Below are 5,774 nucleotides of genomic sequence, written 5' to 3' on the forward strand. Positions count from 1 at the left end.
AAATTCATTAACACCCATCAGCCACCACCTACCTCACACCCACATTACATTACCACAAGCCCCCTTGTTCTCACCCCATTTCACTTATAAGCGCCCCTACTCTCACCCCCGTTTCACTTTAACAAGCCCCCCTGTCCTCACCCCCATTATACTGCCACAAGCCCCATTGCTCACACACACACACACACTACCATAACACACACACACAAAACACACATTACCATAACACACAACACACTTACTTACCTTGATTCAGGCGCGCTTCCTGCACTGTACACATGGGACGGCACCTGTTACATGGTGCGCGTCCCTTGTGACTCCTGAGAATCATGGGATGGAATAGACTACGCACGGGGGGAGATAAAGGATCCGCGGCTTCGCAGTCACAAGAAGGAAGTTGGACGCTGAACGCCCGCTGGCCCACTTGGGGGAGGATCCATCTCTCTTCAAAAAGGGGGTGTGGTCCTAAAGCGTTGGGGCCCAACGGTGATTCTCCCAGTAACCTGGTTGGCCAGTCCGACGTGTGTGTGTGTGTGTGTGTGTCCGTGTTTGTCACAGTTGCCCACTTTCCCGAAATATTGGGGGAGCTCACGAGAAGGTAGGATAACCGCACACGTGAGTTTATGCTAGCACAGGCGCACTAGCCAGTATATGCATATATCAAAGAACCGCAAGAAGAATGAGTGTCCTCGTGAGTCAGCACAAGGCTTATATTACAAGTAAGTCACTTATTAGAGTTTGATAGATTTTTGATATTTAAAGAATTTAGGGCCAATTTATCAAGCTCTATGAAGGCTATAATATAGTTTTTTTTTTACTTTGCGTGCTTTATTCAACCAGATATCATAAGTAATTGATCCCCCATGCTTCTGCATTGGAGACCTTAGTATTTATCAAGCTGTGCAGCAGTAATTTCAGTGCTGTGCTGCTTGGTTATCACTGACGTTGTCATAATGTTTACAGTAAAGTAAAAATAATTTTACACCCTGTTACACATACAGATCTGGTGGCGTGCCACCCATACACAAACTGTGCACAAAACTATAGGGTCCAACTGGTGGTGCATGACATGCTCCTGGGCGGTACTATGTACTAGACACACCCACAGGTAGAGCTAGACCTGCCCCTTGTGACAGAGCAGGACACACCCCCTTTGACAGTGGGCTGCTCCTAGATGCTACTTGCACAATGTCCCTGAAATTTATTTTCAAAATAGTCAAGTAAGTCTCAGATAATCCTTAATTTACAATTTATTTGATATGTATTCTCTTATCTGCATCCCCTTAACAGAAGTTTATTTAACTATACTTTCCTATTTGGGAAACATCCATTCTTTTTATTTTAATATAAATACATGTTTATACATATCTCACAAGTATCTTTCTTTTAGACCCCCAATTCACCGGTCATTTTATAATTTATTACAGCTTACATATTAGGATGATTGTTAATGTTTTTGACTGTTAGTAGCTGTATATAGTTTATTGTAACTTGTACACAAAGTATGCGGAGAAGCTTTGGGCCTTTCTTTGATAATTGAAAAAGTGCAATTTAAAAAATGTAATTTTAAGTCTCCCTCAATAGACTATTGAAATGTTGGGAGGTTTGGCTTAGATGTCAAATAAAAAACAAACAACCAAACATTAGAAACCATGGGAATTCACAAGAAAACCTCACACAACCACTATTAGAACTCTTTTTTCTCCTATTTGTTTTTAAACTAATAACATGTAATGTACAAAACATTGAAAAATGTAAATGTTGTTGGGGCCACTTTAATTAGCAAACAATGGCTGCTAGGTCGTCATCATCATCAATTTATAGGTAATCACTGTATCACATCATCACTGTGTCACATCATCACTGTATCACATCATTATGATGTCGTGCTGCAAAATATTATATATTAAGTCCCTCCAGGCTGTTACAGTCAGTACTGACCCAAACATGGGAAACTGCAAAAGCAGAGAGATGGTAAGTAACACTAAGCAGAATTTACTAGCAGTATGATTAATAATTATTATATATCAACTGTATGTAGTGGCAGAAAATTTAAGGTTTGAAGCATGATTCTTATGTATAATTTTTTTCTATTTTTAGGAACTGGATCCAGATATGATCTGGTTCGTGGCCCCTCGGCAAGAGGAAGAACAGCGCACAAAGTAAGTGACCCTCATAACTCCAGAAGAACTGAGAAAGTGTAAAACCCCTTCCCCTCACAGTGTGTAGATTATTATTATATATATATATATATATATATATATATATATATATCCTTCTAAAATATTTGTATTGTGCACATGACTCTCTTGACTGTTGTCATTTACCAGGTTTCTTTTCATTTTACAGGAAGAAGCAGCCAAACTGCATTCAAAGAGCTGTTTTATGGATGTGCTGTATTACGATCAATAATACAGACGCAGAGTAATCGCGTGTCCCTTTGGGCTTCCATCCTTGTGGCTGCTGTGGGGAGAGTTCCTTCCTTGTTTAGGTGTACGCACCTGAGCAAGGTAGGAACTTTCTCCACAGCAGTCACTAACCTACTTCATTCCACCAGGATGGAAGCCCCACCAACATCTAGAAGCAATTGATCAATAAAAAAGCAGCATCCAATGTCTGGGATTCGTTCTTTAAATGAATGAGTGTAGCAAGTCTCCTATTCTAACACATATTGTCCATGCTGATAGTGTGGACTATGTCCGGGATACAGTGTTATGGTGCTGTGTTTGTCTTTATATGACTCAGGACTTGCAGGTGATTGGGAGCAAGGTGGGAATGATTGAATATGCAGCAGCTGTGAGTGGGTTTGTGGATGTGGAGGGATAAGAAGGTGTGGGAAGTAATATACTGAGGGAATGGTCTTTATAGTGTTTTTGTGTGTGGGGGGGGTGATATATTAATGAGGGGAAACAGAAAGGGGTGGTGCTGATGTGTCATTGAGAAACATTATTAGGGAAGTAACTGTAGTTTGTATTTCTCAACACAAAGAGAGAAGGGGCGCCACACTTAGTGTAATTCAATTTACACAGGTAAATTAATAAATCCACTGATATAATATGCCCGTACCAGAAGGAAGAAGAATAGGAGCTCATCTGAAACTTATTGTCGATGTTCAACAGATTCCTCTTCTTAACATCAAGAGGCATATACATGCTGCAACTCAAAGGAAAGGCACAATAGTGTAGTACATACCACAAAAGAGTCATACTGAGACTCATAATACAAATAGAGATTTAATAACAATAAAACAACCGCCTCAGTAGCGGCTAAAAAGCAAAAAAATGCCTGTACATAAGAACAATTTATAACAGCTTATCTGTCCACATTGGGGAATAATGACTCCAGAGCGAGGTCCCGGCCGGTGAATACAACCACACTCCAGGCACTGGTAACAAGATAAGGAAGCCACGGTATCTCCTCAACGCGTTTCGTCCTCCAAAAAAGACTCAAGAGATCCTACCCGACTTCCATGTTCTTACTAGTATACATACTGAAGCTTCCTTTCCATAGCCAATCACATCCAGATATCTCTGTCCCCACAGAATCGACTTGGAACGCATCACAATCCACTTCCAGTAGTAGCGATATCTCACTTCCGCTAGAGGTTTCCATGGATACATAAACGTAACTCCACAAACGCTACATCTCATTAAATACATAGAACTAATAAACGAGCAAAACAATCAGTATTGCATAAAATATATCAACCACATACAATAGATTGCTAGAAATAAGGTACTATTACAGACACAATACACATCATAAATAGCATTCTCATAAAGAACACATAGCGGATCTGACTAACACAGAGACCTTCTAACTATTTATAAGATATATATATATATATATATATATAAGCTGGTATAAGGGACCGAAAGCTCCTTTAGATATTTCCGTCCCCATGGAATCAACTTAGAACACATTAGCATAAACTTCCAATAATAGCGATACCTCACTTCCTGTGAGGGTTTCCATGGAGACATATACATAACTTCCCAACCACTAGGTCTGGTAGGTAAACAAAGCAATCAGCAACATATACAATAGATTGCTAAAAGTACAATCACAATACAAAATCTAACAGAGACCTTCTAACTATACATATACAAAGTGACCCCAAGAAAAGAGATCATCCTATAAACAAATGGAAAAAAATGATGTATAAAAAAAACCATATATATATATATATATATATATATATATATATATATATATATATATATATATATATATATATATACACATATTGTGTATCTATCTATATCGATATATATATATATATATATATATATATATATATATATATATATATATATATATATATACACACACACACACACACACACACACACACACACACATCCACTAGAGATGGCCAGGCTCGGTTTCCCGAAGATCGAGCCCATCGAACTTAGGATATCCGAGCCGGCTCGGAACTGGCGCACGCCTTCGGGCATGGAAACGAGGCACAACGTCATCATTGTCTCATTGGATTTTGCAAGATTTTGATTCTTTAAATATCTCGCCCGAAACGGAGCTCCGTCGCCATTTCACAGAGAGACAGAGAAGGGATAGCAGCGTCTTTGATAGGGTCTAGTGTAGTTAGGCAGGGTTAGTATAGTGATAGTCTCAAGTCACATTGCCAGTGCCAGAGCTCACCCACAATTAGGAGAGGTGTCAGTGGGCTTTGTTTAATTGGCTGGTATTGTGCTTTCCAGTCTCCATTCACAGTGCACTGTTGCAGAGCTCGCCCACAATTAGGAGAGGTGGCATTTTGCATTTTCTTTATAAAAATTGAATAGCCTACTATTGCTCTTTAGAATAAAATAAAATGAACTTGAATAAAAACAGAGGGGAATGAATGAAAAATTGATAAATGGTCCGGACCAAAAATAACCAGGTATAACATGTAAAACATGTATAAAAAAACAGAAAAAATATATTGGTTAAAATAATAATAATGATAGTCCACCAAAAATAGATACCCTAATAATAAATAGTCCACCTAAATAGGTCCAAAATGGATGTTTTCTTCTAAAAAGCAGATGTATGGAGCAAGATAATAAACAGTCACAAATCAGTAGGTCCAGATGTAAAAATATATAAACAATGAAAAAAATGATGCATAACAATAACTCACTCAGACATCCTCATGCAAGTCCCGCATAGCTGTCTCAGAATAAGGCCTCTATGAGACACCAAGAATCTTTGTTTCCAAAGTGTTACTGCACGGCTTCCGGCGTCCTCTTCGGTGTACACTGCTTCTTGGGCTGCTAGTTGTTAGAATGTCCAGAAGAAATGAGAGTCACATCCGGCCAGCTAGTGCTTCCTGAGGTGTGATTCACGCATGCGCTCATGTAAACAATAAAAATGTAGCGCTCGGACCGCAAGAAAAAGAATGGAAAAAAGAATGGAAAAAAAGAAAATGTATGGAGAAAAATAAATTATAACCTACACGTTTCACTCATAAAGAGCTTCCTCAGGGATAGTGTTAGTGAGGAATTACCTGCCATTTAAGGAGGTTTCCGTTCAATCATTGGATGCATAAAATCAATGGGCGTGTCTTTGAGACCATATCCCAAAACGAAGGTGTAAAATAGGTCCAAAAGAAATAGTGATAGCCTGTCTTCCTTAGGGGCCATATTGTTAAAGTACAATGCACAAAACCATATGTATGGAAAAATCCTGATAAAAGAAAATCCTTATAAAAATAAAATAAAAAACATATAAACTGCAGCTGACCACAAAAGCTACAAATATAAAATAAGATCAAA

At 38.6% G+C, this 5,774-nt stretch overlaps 1 long non-coding RNA gene across 1 annotated transcript; it reads left to right on the top strand.

Annotated features, from left to right (window-relative positions):
* The first annotated feature begins 1,153 nt into the window (after positions 1 to 1,153).
* On the top strand, positions 1,154 to 2,575 carry LOC142100185 (uncharacterized). The gene is made up of 3 exons (XR_012678756.1): positions 1,154 to 1,220; positions 2,101 to 2,162; positions 2,350 to 2,575. It is a non-coding gene; the product is annotated as an uncharacterized LOC142100185 (long non-coding RNA).
* Positions 2,576 to 5,774: the final 3,199 nt, after the last annotated feature.

This window comes from Mixophyes fleayi, chromosome 8 (assembly GCF_038048845.1).
Source record: "Mixophyes fleayi isolate aMixFle1 chromosome 8, aMixFle1.hap1, whole genome shotgun sequence".
Lineage (NCBI taxonomy): Eukaryota > Metazoa > Chordata > Amphibia > Anura > Limnodynastidae > Mixophyes > Mixophyes fleayi.